Here is a 16,417-nt window from a genome sequence, read left to right on the forward strand (position 1 = left end):
AGGCTGCGGCGCAGAGGAATGTGGAGGGGTGGTGGTGATGCCAGCACCATGCAGCAGGGGGAGGCAGGATTTGCGCGGGGAGGGTGGGGAGTAAGTCAGGGCTGTGAGGATAAGCGAACTCAGTCTTGTGCAGGGGGAGGGGGACGGAGCAGGCAGGGCTCAGGTGAGCTGCAACCCTCAGCCTCACGTGGGGGAGGGGGACAGGTATAGCTCCTGTGAGCTGTGACCCCCCCCCACCCCCCAAGCTGTGCATGGGAGAGGCAGACAGATAGGTTTCAGGAGAGCAGCATCCCAAGTCTCATGTGGGGGCGGGCCGTAGGCAGAGCTTGGGCAAGCAGTGACCCCAGCCTGAGGTGGATGGGGGAAAGGGGCAGGCAGGAGTTGGGGAAGCAGCCACCCCAGCCTCGCACACAGGATGGCAGGCAGGGCTCTAGTGAGGGGCGATCCCAGCCCCGCTCGGGGGAGGGAAGGGTAGGAAGGGTTCAAGTGAGCCGTGACCCCAGCCTTGAGTGGGGGAGAGGACAGCCGCAGGCAGGGTTTGGGTGAGCAGGCACCCCCACCTCACATGCTGAGTGAGGGGCAGCGGCAGACAGGGCTGGGGGGGGAGAAGTGACCCCAGTGTCACGCAGGGGAGGGGAACAGGGGCAGGTATGCCTTGGGCGAACAGTGACCACAGCCTCACACAGGGGGGGTCGGTCAGGGCTCAGACAAGCAGTGGCCCCAGCCTCGTGCGTGGGAGGGAGCAGGTAGGGTTGCCAACTTCTTAATCGCACGAAACTGAACACCCCTGCCCCGGCCCTCTCCACAAGACCCCACCCCTTCTCTGAGGCTCCATCCCCCTCCCTCTATTCCTCATTCTCCCCCACCCTCAGGCATTTTCATCAGCCTGGGGCAGGCGGTTGCGGTGTGGGGTGGGGCTGCAGTCTCTGGCTGGTGGTGCGGCCAGAAATCAGGGTTCAGGATGGGGGAGAAGGCTCTGGGCTGGGGCAGGGGATTGGGGTGTAGGGAGTGAGGTCTCTGGCTGTGGGGTGCAGGCACTGGAGCGGGGCTGGGGATGAGAGGTTTGGGATGCAGGAAGGGGCTCCAGGCTGGGGCTGAGGTGTTTGGAGTGGGGGCGTGGGGGCGGGCTCTGGCTAGGTGTGTAGGCTCTGGGGTGGGGCTGGGGATGAGGGTTTTGGGGTGTAAGAGGGAGCTCAGGGCTTGGGAGGCGGGCTCCAGGAGGAATTTGGGTGCAGGAGGGAACAGCAGGCTGGGGCAGGGTGTTGGAGTGTGGGAGGGAGTTCAGGGTTACCATGGCTCTCAGGAGGCGGCCGCCAGCTCCCTGCAGCCCCTAGGTGCATGGGCATCCAGGGAGGCTCCACCCACTGCGCTCGCGCCCGCAGATCCTGCCCCTGCAGCTCCCATTGGTTGCGGTTTCCAGCCAATGGGGCAGCACATGGCACCTTCCTTGCCACCCATGCGCCTAGGCGCCGCAAGGACCTGGTGGCCGCATCCAGGAGCTGCACGGACCTAGGGTAAGCAGGGAACCTGCCTTAGCCTGCCCCGCCCCGAACAAACTTTTAACAGCCTGGTCGGTGGTGCCGCCAGGAGCCGCCAGGGTCCCTTTTCGACTGGGCTTTCCAGTCAAAAACTGAATGCCTGGCAACCCTAGGGGCAGGGCAGGCATGGCCTGGGCGAGCAGCGATCCCCCAGCCTTGCATGAGGGCAGGGGTTCAGGAAGGGCTCGGGCAAACCATGATCCCAGCCTTGCGTGGGTGGTGGGGAGCAGGGGCATGCATGGCTCTGGTAAGCATTGACCCCAGCCTCACGTAGGGGTAGGAAGGGCTTGAAGGATCTGTGATGCTAGCCTCGAGCGGGGGTGGGGAGCAGGGGCAGGCATGACTGAGGCGAGCAGCGATCCCAGTGTCACATGGGGGCAAAGAGGCCAGGGCCAGGAAAGGCTCGGGAGAACAGCCATTCCAGGTTCACCGGGGGGTGGGGACAAGCAGGGTTTGGGTGATCTCCAACCTCACTTTGGGTGGGGCCGGGGGGGGGGGTTGCAGGCAGGGCACAGGCAAGCAGTGACCCCAGCCTCGCACAGGGGAGAGGGGGATTGGACTGGCTTAGGCAAGCTGCGCCCCCAGCCTCACAGGGGGCACGGCAGGAAGGGCACAGACAGGCAGTGACCCCAACCTCCCACTGGAAGCTGCAGGCAGGGCCTGGGCCAGCTGTGACCCCAACCTCACTTGGGGGGGAGGGGGTGGTAGGAAGGGCTTGAGTGAGCAGCTATCCCAGCCTTGCACAGGGGGCTGCAGACAGTGCTCGGGCGAGCAGCGACCCCAACGACACACAGGGAGCTGCAGGCAGGGCTCAGGCGAGCAGTAATCCCAGCTTTGCACGGGGGAGGGAGTTGCAGGCAGGGCTTAGAGGGGAAACAACCCCAGCCTCGCATGGAAGGGAGGCAGGCAGTTCTTGGGTGAGCAGCAACCCCAATCACACAGGGGCTGGGGGTGGGAAAGGAGGCAGCTAGGGCTCAGGCATGCAGCAACCCCAGCTTTGAGCTGCAGGAGGGGCAGGCAGGACTCAGGCCAACCCCACAGTGGGGGAGGAGGGCTCAGGCCCCACCTAGTTTTCCCTTTGGGAAGTTTGGTCACCGTACACCCTCTGAACATGTATAGAGAGGATCAAACTCTTGTCAGTAGAACTTCTAGCCAGACACCACCTCTGGCCCAATCATACTTGCCTTAGTGACACAAACTCCTAATGACTTCAGTGGGAGTTTTATGTGACAAAGGCAACAAGATCTGTCCCACCGTGGCCCGTATTTCCTCTTTGAAAAATCTCTTAAAATATTGATGCAAAAGCTGTTTTTAAATAACAGAATCCACAGCACCTGAGCCAGAGCACTTTGTTTACGAAAAATGTTGCTTCAATGTAAATGTTTTCTGAAAAACTAACAGGCAGGTGCAGACATATGTCGCTGTAACAGGATAGATAAAATCGATTTTATTGAGGAAACTAGCAATGGAAAATTGAAACTCCTATCCCTTTTAGCCATTCATGGTTGATATATGAACTTATTGACCTTTTCAATTACAACTCAAAAGAGCACTTACACTGAATTAATCTTACTTTAAAAACCATCCTCTTCAAAACTCAAGGTGGGCTCCTTTAAAGTGTGTGAGCCTGTGACAGGAACCCAGGGATGCAACCTGGGACTGCTGTGCCCCCTTAACTCACTAATCTGGGTTGTCTATCACAATGCCTTACTGGTGACAAGCAGCAACCCCTCCAGGTGCTGTTACCACTCAGTACAATTGCATGTGAAGCCCCACACCCAGCTAGATTGCATGAATGCTCCCAGAGCCACTCACGAATCACACAGAGAAAGGCACCAGCCAAATCCTCCCTGCTCCCAGTCTTGTACTTCAGGAATATACCCTCTTGCACTGCTCAAGACCTTTTCTTGAGCAATGCAAGTTTATTAATTGGTTCACCACTTCATCAATGGAAAGTGGACATACACTAGTCTTTGTAACCTGAGCATATTTACCAAGCACTTCAATCAAATGCACTGGTAATGATAAACATTAGAATAAGTTTATTGATTACAAAAGATGGATTTTAAGTGATTGGCAAAAGTCCCTGCAGCTCGCGGCTTCCCGCAGCTCCCATTGGCGGGGAACAGTGAAGAATAGCCACTGGAAGCTGCGGACGGTCAATGTAAACAAAATGTCTCACGGCCCGCCAGCAGATTACCCTGATGGGCCGCGTTCCGAAGGCTGCCGACCCCTGGACTAGGCAATAGCTGGATTAAGCAGTTTTTCTCATGCCATTGGATACTGCAGTTTGGTTACAGTCTTTCATATGCAGGTTCTCCCTGTTAGCCTGGGGACCAGTCTCCTCAGCTCCAGTGTTCTCATTGCCTTCAGTGTAGGTGGGAGAAAAGACAGGCCAAACCATACAGCCTCTGTTCCCTATATTATATCCTTATTCCATGTGCTTGAAGAACACAAGTCCAGACACGTCTGGTGGCCATTGATGAGTCACGAGGCAAGGTGGAGCAATTCCCCTGGTGTGGCCTTGTGTAAGGGAGTCATCGAATTGCAACTCCCTTGCTGGACAATGGCTGCTCATAGTTGTTCGACACCCACCCAGGCGCTGGTTAGCTCCCTTGTTGTTGTTTCTGGGGAGCTAATATTTTGGCGATTCCCCAAATCACAACATATTTTAGTGACAACAATACAACACAATCTCAGAACTTCACATGCACTAATGATATACATATTTAGATAGAACAATGGCTTTCAGCAGATCATAGCCGTTCCCATGATACCTTACATAGCGTGCTTTATCTGAAATATCCCAGTTCTATACAAATGATGAATATGGGGGTTACAGGGCACTCCTCCAAGGTATGGAGTGTCAGAGAGCCTAATCCATGAAACAATACTTGGAGTGTACACTGGGCCAAATTAACATCTGGTATAACTCCTCTGACACCCGGGGTGAATTTGGCTCAGCCTTTTCCCACGCTCTCTAGTGCAAGAGTGAGTGACAGCACAGCTGTAATAAACTGCATCAGTACTACATCGCGGTGTATAGAAGCTGCATAGGCAAAATGGATAAGCAACATATGAACAATGCCGATTTGGGCCACAGAAAGAGAAGTCAGCTTTGCAAAGTTTCTTTATCGAGCCCGTACAAGGGATGTGGCTCCTCCCACAGAACGGTAACTAGCGCCTTTCCAGCAGAATCCAAACATAGTTCCACAGACAAGGCAAGCTACATGAGAACATATATACTGTGTTACTAAGCTACACCCAAATCTCAAGATCGGAGTAAAGACCTCCAGCTTTGGCACAAGAGGTAAAATGTATCCCTGAGTCAAGAGGGCACATGTGGGCTATGCACCATTTAAATCCTAATCTAAGGGGTGAATTTCATTGCTAGTGAATACACCTTTCCATTTTAGCAATCTTTGAATGGTATGGCCAGTTCATGGTGCTCAATACCATTCATCATTTAAATTTAACAGAGGCATATCATACAAAATAGTTTGTTTTCTCACATGGTGCCTAGAATTCCAAACATATAACACATATCTATTTATATACTGAAACTGTACAGAACTTTTGTGCATTTAGGGCTAGACCAGTAACCAGGGCCGACTCTGGCTTTTTTGCCGCCCCAGGCAAAAAAGCCTCCAGCCGCCCTCCCCCCCACACACACCCCAGCGCAGCAGGGGAGGGCGCGGGGGGGAGGGCAGCGAGCCCCGGCCGGGGCTCCGCTCTCCCCGGCGGCAGGACACCGGGGAGGAGGGCAGCTGGAGCCCTGGGAGGAGGGCGGAGTGCCCGGCTGGGGCTTCGCTCTCCCTGGCGGCCAGAGCGCCAGGGGGAGAGCAGCGAGCCCGGCCGTGGCCCCACTCTCCCCGGCGGCTGGAGCCGGAGCACCGCACCGCGCCGCCCCCTCCAGGTGCCGCCCCAAGCACAAGCTTGGTGGGCTGGTGTCTGGAGCCGGCCCTGCCAGTAACTGGATTCTTTTAGCAATAAAAGTATTCTGAGCAACAAGAAATAGAAAAAGGCGTCAGCTCTTTCTAATGTACAATAATAATAATAATCAAACTTTGTTTTCTAAAATGCAACTCAGAGCATTTTACAAATATCACTAGTAGCTAAAAACCCATGCTGTCACATGGGCATGGCAGCTGAGTCAAGTAATCCACCATCTATGCAGTTCCTGTTAGACAACCAATGAAAATATTGCATGCAGATTAGCTGTAGAGTAAGAGTGATGATTGATTGATATCACAGTGGTCTGGGACTCTTTGTATGGCATATATACACGCCTTACTGTGCTGTCGTACGGTGTAGCACATTAAGTCAATAATGGCTGAGACCTTAAAAATTGGACGATGATAGATTGTGAATCCCAGTTCTGATTGAACCAGGGCCGGCTCTAGGCATCAGTGCTCCAAGCATTGACTTGGGGCGGCACTTTCCAAGGGGTGGCACTCTGGCTCCTTTTTTTTTTTTTTTTTTTGCACTTGGGGTGCAAAAAGCCGTGAGCCGGCCCTGAGCGGAGGTGAGCTGCGGCAGTGGGGGAGTGCGGGGAGGGCCGCAGGAAGTAATCCTGGGGGGGGGGGGGCAGAGGAACCTCCCCCCACAGCTCACCTCCGCTCCACTGCCACCTGCTCCCCGAGCGCACCGCCGCTCCACTTCTCCCCCCTCCCTCCCAGGCTTGCCTCGTGAATCGGCTGTTTTGGGGTAAGCCTGGGAGGGAGGGGGGAGAAGCAGAGCGGCAGCAGCGCGCTCAGGGGAGCAGGTGGAGCGGAGGTGAGCTGCAGCGGTGGGGGGGGGCGCAGGAAGGGCCGCAGGAAGTAACCTTGGGGAAGGGGGCAGAGGAACCTCTCCCCTCCCGAGCTCACCTCCACCTCCTCCCCCGAGCATGCCGCCACTCTGCTTCTCCCCCCTGCGAGGGAGGGGTAGGAGGGGAAATGCGGCACACCCGGGGGAAGAGGTGGGGCCAGGGATTTGGGGAAGGGGTTGGAATGGGGCGGGGAAGGGACGGAGTTGGGGCTGGGCCGGGGGGCGCGCGGGAGAATTTTTTTGCTTGGGGCAGCAAAATACTTGGAGCCGGCCCTGGATTGAACCTAGTGATAATCTAAAGAAAAAAAAAGGGCTCTCAACCATATTGGTGGTTATTTTTTCACTTCAGGTTCATGGCTGCATGAATCCATTGGTCCAAACTTCCCAATTTAGTAGATTGCAGTAGTAGCCCTGCTGAATTGCTATGTAGATGCTATGGTACCATGCTAGGGTCTCCCATTGGTGGCTCTTCCAAGTATCTATGCAGTACACCCTGGAGAGTAATGGATGGTTAAACATCAGCACATCTCTGACACATTAATGTATGTACTGTGTGACTGAGTGCCTCCTACAGAATCCAAGAAGGAGGAATCTTGGGGTTGATCTTACTCCCTCTGAAGTCAATGGTAGTTTTGTCACTGACTTGAGGAGAAGGAGGCTTGGACTCATAGTGGTGGGGTTGGAATGAACACTTGTCTGAGGGCCACTTTACACCAGATTCATCACTGGTATAAAGTGGCCATAAAAGCAGCTTGAAGATTTTCAGGGAACAACTGTGCATGGGAGTTTCCCTAGGAAGCACAGAGTTGGCAAAGCATGCTCCATCCCCATCCTCCCTCCTCCACGTGAGTGCCCCATGTAGGGGGGCAGGTAGGGCATGGTCAGGTTATTCCTATACTCCTCCTATAACCTGGCAGCAAAATAAGCCATGTGTGTCATTGCAACAAAGTGCAAATTTGCTTAAGCGGGAGCAATGTTATAAGAACCACAGTGACCAAAGTTTAGAAATATTATTGAATTATTATTAAAATTATAACTACTACTTGCAAAAGATACTTACATGCTGCTATATATACTGCTGTTCATAGCATGCACACCAACCTGCAGCAAGCACAACAGAAGGTGAACCTATTATTAAAATAGTCTTTGATGGCGGATGAGCAACCATCCCAGAATCAGTGTTTTTGCAGGCTATTATCTTTTATAAAACAGTAGCACATACATTAAGGCTGGAACCTGATAGGCTATTTTAACTGTATCTTCAAATCCAGACTATGCAACTCCTGCCAAAAAAAAGGGTCCGTTGATTTATTTATGATGCAACAGTTCCGTTTTTAATCAAATTCTTGTCATAAGCCAATGTGAATTCTCCTTTTCAGGTGGATCATATACGAAATGCCATGCACTGGAAAGTAGAAGGGTGTTGGTGTCTGATGACCTTTACAGCACCTTCCACCTGATGATCTCCAAGCACTTTGCAAACATTAGTGAATTGAGTCTCATAACACTCCTCAGAAAGACAAGATGGGTGAGGTCATATCTTTTATTAGAACCAGACAATCACTATGCTTGCAAATGAACTCAGACAGAAAAAATGATGAAAGAAAAAAAAAAAAAAAGACACCGTATCACATGTGGGCAAACACTTTTCACAAAACAATCACTCCACATCAGACCTCTGTGTCCTCATATTCAAAGGAAACCTGCATAACACTTACAAAAGATGAGCCTGGGAGCTTAAACTAAGGGCCACCCCTACCCATACGCAAAGTACGCAGCTGTATAGGGCACCAGGAAATTTGGGGCACCACATTTCCTGGTGCCCAAAGCAGCTGCGTGCTGCTCCAGCCCCTGCCCTGCCTCTTCTCCAAAGGCCCTGCCCCACTCTGCCCCAGCCCCGCCCTCACTCCACCCCTTCCCCAAAGCCCCTGCCCTGCTCTGCCCCAGCCCCGCCCCTTCCCACCCCTGCTCTGCCTCGACTCCCCTGAGGACTGCAGCGGGGCCGGACCTGCACTCACCGGCAGCCGGAAGTGCAGCGACCCACCCCAGCTGCGCTGTTGGTGAGTGCTGGGGGGTGGTTCACCCCTGCCCCCCCAAGCAAGCCCTGCCCCCGCCCCCTGCAGAGGCCTGGGGTCAGCCCCACACACAACCTCCGCGGAGGCCTGGGGCCCCTCACACACACCCAATGGGGGAGGCTGTGTAGGGCCCAGAATGGCTAGGGACGGCCTTGCTTAAACTCATAACTTTGCTAAATACTAAAAATCATGGACTCAATAACTGGGGTTATGACTCATTACAACAATCTGTAACCCATTAACCCTTTTTTGTCCTACAACTGCAAACGTATTAACTACCCACTTCACCTTGAATGTGCTCTTGCAACATGTGTTAATTCCTTATGCTAAACAATCTGTTCCACTTTGTGTTTAGCTGTGACACTCTGAGTACATTTCCCAGACCTGAAGAAGAGCTCTGTGTAAGTGCTAAAGCTTGTCTCTCACCAACAGACATTGGTTGGTCTCTCTAATATTATGGGCCTAACATGGCTACAACAACCCTGCAAACATTTCTATGGGGTAATACTTCTTATATATGGGGAACAGAGGGACAAAGCGGTGAAGCAGCTTACACAAGTTTACACAGAAGGTCTGTGGCACAGCAAGGATGTGAACCTCCTGAGTCCTGACACTCAGTTTGTACCTTATCCACCAGTTTATGGTCTCACTTGTGGAGAAGTTCACAACAATAGATAAATCGCACATTCATTTGCAGTGGGAGACTTGCCCTACAAATCCAAGCTATTTTTCAGTGGGTGTCACTATAAAAGCCCAGTGCCAAGTTCTTTGCTGGTGTAAATGGCTGCAATAGCTAAACGGCTAAAAGTCAGTTTGACAGGTGAAGCAAAACCTCAAGGGAACTCATAGCAGCAAGTAAAATTCTGGCCTCAGATGCATACGGCTGCATTGGGCCCCACAATAGGCAATTTATACTGCCAGACCAGCACAAAGTGATCTGAAAGGGAATAGCTGAATATTCTCCCAGCACTAGCCCTACATCCCACTCCTCAAATGCAGGGGGAGGCATGTCAGGAGTGAAAGTGGGTATGATGGAGGCCAGACGGAGTGGAGCTGCAACGAGAAGCTCTCCACTGATCCCCAGCCTTACTGTTGCAAGTTAGAGCAGGCCTGTTTCAATGTGAATAGAGCGCAACTGGGGATTGAGCCCTGCATGAATTAGATTTGAGTTGCACATATCCTCTTGTTTTGCTGAAGCGAATAGTCCTGCATTGGCAAGAGATGGATATTGTATTTTCCATTTCTAATTCTATTATTATTTGTTAACAAATGGATGGGATCAGAGCTTAAATGGCCAGCATTGTCATGATCTGTTTTTAACCCTCCTCTTTTCATATCCCTAACCAATTATTGTAACAATGTTCTTCCATCATCAGTGGAAACCCTGAGCTGAGTTAAGGAGTTTACGTAGTGTAACATTATGTTGGATGTGGTTGTGCCATCATCAGAAATAATCTTAGAAATGGGCCCAAACTGGGAAAAGACCATGTGTACATCTGAAGGTGAGATGGACGGAGAGAAACCACAAACACAGGAATCATAACATCTGTCCCTGAAATGTCGACACCTTTATGGTAGAACAGAGCAGCTATTTAGCAGTACACAACAATACAGTCCTCCTAGAGTTTAGGGCACCATGTTAAGATAAGAATACAGTATAAAAGGGTTTGAGTGTCTATCTGTGGTAGAAGTTGTGACCAGGTGCCTGGGATGGACCACTCTGAAAATACCACACCCAGGGCAGACTGCAAAAAACAGGGCAGGCTATCCCCCCGTTAAGGCTGATTCCCCACTCTGGCACTTGGAGTGCAGAAGGTGGGGGCCCTCAAGGATTCTAAAAATTAATACTGGCCACTCTAGGCTTGTATTAAACTCCCAATGTTACAGCTCTTTTCTGACCTTGGATGGGTAGATGCTGCCACCACCCAAGTGCAAAAATCCCTTTGACAACCCAGGAAGGTGCACTTGGGAATTCCTTCATGTGGGGTACCCTCAAGCCCTTTCACTCCCCCCACTCCAGGGAAGAGCTGAGAAAGAAAACAAAGGAAATCAGCTGTTGCCACCAACTAATTAAACAACATATGCACAAACCTCTTAGGACACAAAAATCCAATCCTGTTCTTAAAAAAAAAAATAGGTACATTTTATTAAAAACAAAAGAAAGAAAATACATTTGGAACTTAGGCTTTTTGCTAGATTTAAAAAAAAACAATTACAAAGATTAAGCATGAAGATAGCTCTCTTGCAGTCCAGCTTAAAGGTTACAAGCAAAACAAAAAGCACCTGGGGTTAGCATAGGGGAGTCCACAAGCCATAAAGAAATAAAAGAGATAAACATAATCACGTCCGCCTAGACATTTCCTGATCTACTTACATATCTGAGGTTTCAGATAAATAGTTTCTAGGTATTATCTGATGATTTTTCATACCTGGCCCAAACCTTTGTACAGCATAGTTCCAGCACTGTCTCTGCTCTCCAGGAGAGCAACACAGACAGACAAAGGGGAAGTTTTTTCCCAATTTTAAAAAGTTCTAGCCTTCCTATTGGCTCTTTTGGTCAGATGCCAATCCCTTCCTTTTACCTATGTAGGGAGCCTTTTTAACCCTTTACAGGTAAAGCAAGCAGAGAACAACTACCAAGAGGGATTTATAGCTAACGGGCTGGCTGGGTGTCCATAAAGGGGAGCTACCCCCCTTTCATTTATCACACTCCCAAACTGGCGGTTTATTCTATAATTAGATTAATCAAACCAGTAACAAAAGTGCTTCTGCAGTACCACAGTAGTTAACCAGAAGCCAAACACAGTCCCACAAAGCCATGCCAGCCCTTGGCTCCCATCCAGACAGATAGGTCTAATATAGTGAGAGGATACTGAAACCAAGGTCATCATATGTGAGGTTATACCAATCCCAAAGGATGAGACACTTACCCCCAAGTCATTATGTATTTCAGATCTTACCCAAATATCACACTGCCTGACAATCTTTAGTAAACTAATTAAAGATTTATTAATAAAAAATAGAGTTAAAATGGTTAATAGATCATATACATACAAATGATTGCAAAGTCCTTATATCAGGTTTGTGGCAGTGATGAAATAGACTACTGGCTTGCAAAAGTCTCTCTGGTATTTTCCAAAAGCTTGGTAGGTCCTCAGTCCATAGTTCAAAATACTCCTATTAGTTGTAAATCGACAGTCCAGAGAGTTGGATCAGGAAAAAGGCAAAATGGAGGTGTCTCAGGGGTCTTTTATATCCTCTGCCATGTGCATGGAAATTTACTGCGCCAAACAAAGCCCACAGCCCCGTGTATGGAATGTTACTAGCCCAAGATGAAGTCCGGGGTCACACATCCACATCACATGCCCTTACATGTTTTGCTGAATCACAGGGGGTGGCCACTGGCTCCTTGCTGTCTGAGGCATCCACAGGCAGACCTACTGGGCAGGATGAGTTTCTTCAATGGCCCATTGTGAGAGTGGAGTGTCTTTAATGGGTCACCAACACATAGATATCTAACCCTGGTGTAAATCTATCTTCCTGTCACCCAGGAATACAACGCATGCTTAAGATACAAGTACATAGCCAATATCCATAACTTGAGATACAAAGCTGATAGATGCATATAGGGTGACCAGATGTCCCAATTTTATAGGGACAGTCCTGATTTTGGGGTCTTTTTCTTATATAGGATCCTGTTACACACACACACACACACACACGTCCTGATTTTTCACACTTGCTGTCTGGTCATATAAGCAAGATAAACATACTTAACAATTCATAACTTTTCTATGGATATCTCACGTGACATACTTTGTACAGGATTCATGGTAACCTTGTAACAGTGGTAACAACAGTGATATAAATGGTCACCCTTCTTATACACAGCATCACAGAATTAACTAGGGGCAGGGAAAGGTTTTGGAGGGAAAAAAACCCTAAGAGAAAAGCTATCTCAAGAGGAAGCTTAGAATGAAGGCTACATTTCTAATTATTTACATTAGTAATAAAGACCAAGTAGTAAGGAGGTAAGCATGGACCCTAAACACTGTGTACGAGCAAGAGAGGAACTTCACCTGCCTACACACCACTATTTTTTTCAGGGCTTAATGAAAGGGAAGAGTGCCAGCTGCTGGGTTACAAACAGCATACCCTGCAGCCCCTGGAGCCTGAACAGCTCAATATTATCTCAGCTGGAGGTAAGGACGTAAATATGACTCTTCAGTCTCCATCAGACAATATGTCTAAATGCATCTTCCATTCTCTCATTACCATATTATCACAGTTTAGCCAATTTCCTTTTCCTAGCTATTTCTCTTACCATGCAGAATTGTAGGCTGTCAAAAGTTGTTTTTGTCTTTCACGACAAGCAGGTTGTGAATTAAAAACAACCCGACGCAACACATTCAGCCAGTAAATCAGACTGAAAATCAACCGCAATAAGACAGATATCATGACCCTTAATATTGCTTCCCCATCACCAGTACGATAGAGGATCATGTTCTCACCAATGTAGAAACATTCACATATTTGAGCAGCACCATCAGCCAGGACGGTGGAACAAGCCAGGATATCTGGAACAGAATCAATAAAGCCAGGAACACCTTCAGGAGCTTAAATACAGTCTGGAAATCATCAAAATACAACACCAAAACCAAATTCAGGATTTATCAGAGCTGTGTACTTTCAACACTACTTTATAGTGCAGAATGCTGGGGAATGTCAAAGTATGACATGTCCAAACTGTCTTAGTTCCATACAACCTGCCTCAGAAAAATTCTCCGTATCTTTTGGCCCAGAACAATCTCAAACCAGGACGTATTCACACAGTGGAGCCAAGAAGATATGAGCACTCTTATGACCGGGGTCCCAGTGGGGACCAGCTATGGTCACTCAATTAGGGTGAACTGCAAAGAATGGGCAGACAAACCCCCAAAAGCTGGTGAATATTCCAATACTTAGATTTACTAAGCCAGCATAAAACTGCTTCTTTATTACCTTACTAGTTACTCAGAAGTCCAAACAAGACAGTTCCCATAAAGTGATCCAGCCTCAGGCCTCCATCCAGGTACCTAAGTCAAATATGATGATTTCTGAAAATCTTATTTCATCATATAAAAGAAAACGGTCTACTAATTCCAAAGGATCGGACACATTACCTCCCAGGTTAATGAATATTTCAGATTTTATTCAAATACACGCTACAGCGAATTCTTATTAACTAAACTAAATTTTATTAAAAAACAAAAGAAAAAGAGAGTATGGTTAAAAGATCAATATACATACAGACATGAGTTCAATCCATTGAGATTCAGATTCATAGCAGAGATGGTGAGCTTTGTAGTTGCAAAGAGTTACTTTAGAATTCAGTTCATAGGTTATAGTCCAATGTCCAAATATCATATTCAGGGCGTACCAGCATAACTGGGACCTCAGTCTTGTGACTCAAACTTCCCCTGATGAAGCTTAAGCAGATCTGAGATTAACAGGATCAGGACCCACGGGTCTTTTTATACAGTGTCCTAGAATCCACTTGACCACATAGTTCTGGTTAAACAATAGGCTTTTGTTGTAACCTTTTGCTTTCTAAAACACCACCCGTCATCTCTGGAATTGGCACTCTCACTGAAGGACTATCCCAATATGTAGACTCTCTGCTCAGACCCTATGCCACCAGCACTCCCAGCTATCTCCGTGACATCACTGATTTCCTGAGAAAACTACAATGCATTGGTGATCTCTCAGAAAACACCATCCTAGCCACCATGGATGTGGAGGCTCTCTACACAAACATCCCACACACAGATGGAATACAAGCTGTCAGGAACAGTATCCCTGATGATGACACAGCACAACTTGTTGCTGAGCTCTGTGACTTTATCCTCACGCACAACTATTTCAAATTTGATGACAATATATACCTCCAGACCAGTGGCACCGCCATGTGCACCCGTATGGCCCCACAATATGCCAACATTTTTATGGCTGACTTGGAACAACGCTTCCTCAGCTCTCGTCCACTCACGCCCCTCCTCTAACTACACTACATTGATGACATCTTCATCATCTGGACCCATGGGAAGGAGACTCTGGAAGAATTCCACCACAATTTCAACAGCTTCCACGCCACCATCAACCTCAGCCTGGACCAATCTACATGGGAGGTCCACTTCCTAGACACCACAGTACAATTAAGTGACGGCCACGTTAACACCACCCTATACCGAAAACCCACCAACCGCTATGCCTACCTTCATGCCTCCAGCTTCCACCCCAGACACACCAAACGATCCATTGTCTACAGCCAAGCACTGAGGTACAACCGCATCTGCTCCAACCTCTCAGACAGAGACCAACACCTACAAGATCTTCACCAAGCATTCTCAAAACTACGATACCCGCACAAGGAAATAAGGAAACAAATCAACAGAGCCAGACATGTACCCAGAAGCCTCCTGCTACAAGACAAGCCCAAGAAAGAAACCAACAGAACTCCACTGGCCATCACCTACAGTCCTCAGCTTAAACCTCTCCAATGCATCATCAGTGATCTACAACCCATCCTGGACAATGATCCCTCGCTTTCACAGACCTTGGGAGGCAGGCCAGTCCTTGTCCACAGACAACCTGCCAACCTTAAGCATATTCTCACCAGCAACCACACACCGCACCATAACAACTCTAACTCAGGAACCAATCAATGCAACAAACCTTGATGCCAACTCTGCCCACATATCTACACCAACACCACCATCACAGGACCTAACCAGATCAGCTACAACATCACCGGTTCATTCACCTGCACGTCCACCAATGTTATATATGCCATCATGTGCCAGCAATGCCCCTCTGCTATGTACATTGGCCAAACTGGACAGTCACTACGTAAAAGGATAAATGGACACAAGTCAGATATCAGGAATGGCAATATACAAAAACCTGTAGGAGAACACTTCAACCTCACTGGCCAGACAATAGCAGATGTAAAGGTAGCCATCTTACAGCAAAAAAACTTCAGGACCAGACTCCAAAGAGAAACTGCTGAGCTTCAGTTCATTTGCAAATTTGACACCATCCAATCAGGATTAAACAAAGACTGTGAATGGCTAGCCAACTACAGAAGCAGTTTTTCCTCCCTTGGTGTTCACACTTCAACTGCTAGCAGAGGACCTCACCCTCCCTGATTGAACTAACCTCGTTACCTCCAGACTGATTCTTGCCAGCATATTTATACCTGCCCCTGGAAATTTCCATTACATGCATCCGACAAAGTGGGTATTCACCCACAAAAGCTTATGCTCCAATACATCTGTTAGTCTTAAAGGTGCCACAGGACTCTGTTGCTTTTTCCAGATCCAGACTAACAAGGCTACCCCTCGGATACTTGACACCAGTAATTAGTTACACAAATTAACATAGGGCAATTTATCCATTAGGCAGTCTATTACAAACTTCAAAGAGACATATAGACAATGACATTATTTTACCCAAGATTCATCCAAATGTTAATATTCCCTTTTGATCTCTGAATCAATAATTATAGTGACAGACAGGGGTAGCATCTAAGATACACACAATTAGTATTACTTCTAACAATATAGGTTTGCATTTCAAAGTTCCAGCCTATTTAGCATGAATGGTCCTAATTATCATTCGCATACCTTTCTAACATGACTTTAAAGGTGGGCTTTGGGTCATTCTGCCTGAAAACTGTTTAACCCTTTCTAGCCATGCATCACAACCATCATTATCAAGAGGCGTTGAAGATGGATTGGTCATGTGCTTTGGATGGAAACTGATTCCTTCACCAGAATAGCAATAAGATGGACACCTGAGGGCAAGCAAAAACATGGTTGCCCGAAAGCAACCTGGTGAAGAGCTTTGGAAGCTGAGCTGAAAAACCTGGGGCACAGCTGGGGAACCATTGAAAGACTTGCCAGAAACAGACAGGTGTGGAGGAGCTTCATTGCTGCCTTAAACACCAGAGGCGTA

This window comes from Chrysemys picta, chromosome 2, assembly GCF_011386835.1.
Source record: "Chrysemys picta bellii isolate R12L10 chromosome 2, ASM1138683v2, whole genome shotgun sequence".
Taxonomy (NCBI): domain Eukaryota; kingdom Metazoa; phylum Chordata; order Testudines; family Emydidae; genus Chrysemys; species Chrysemys picta.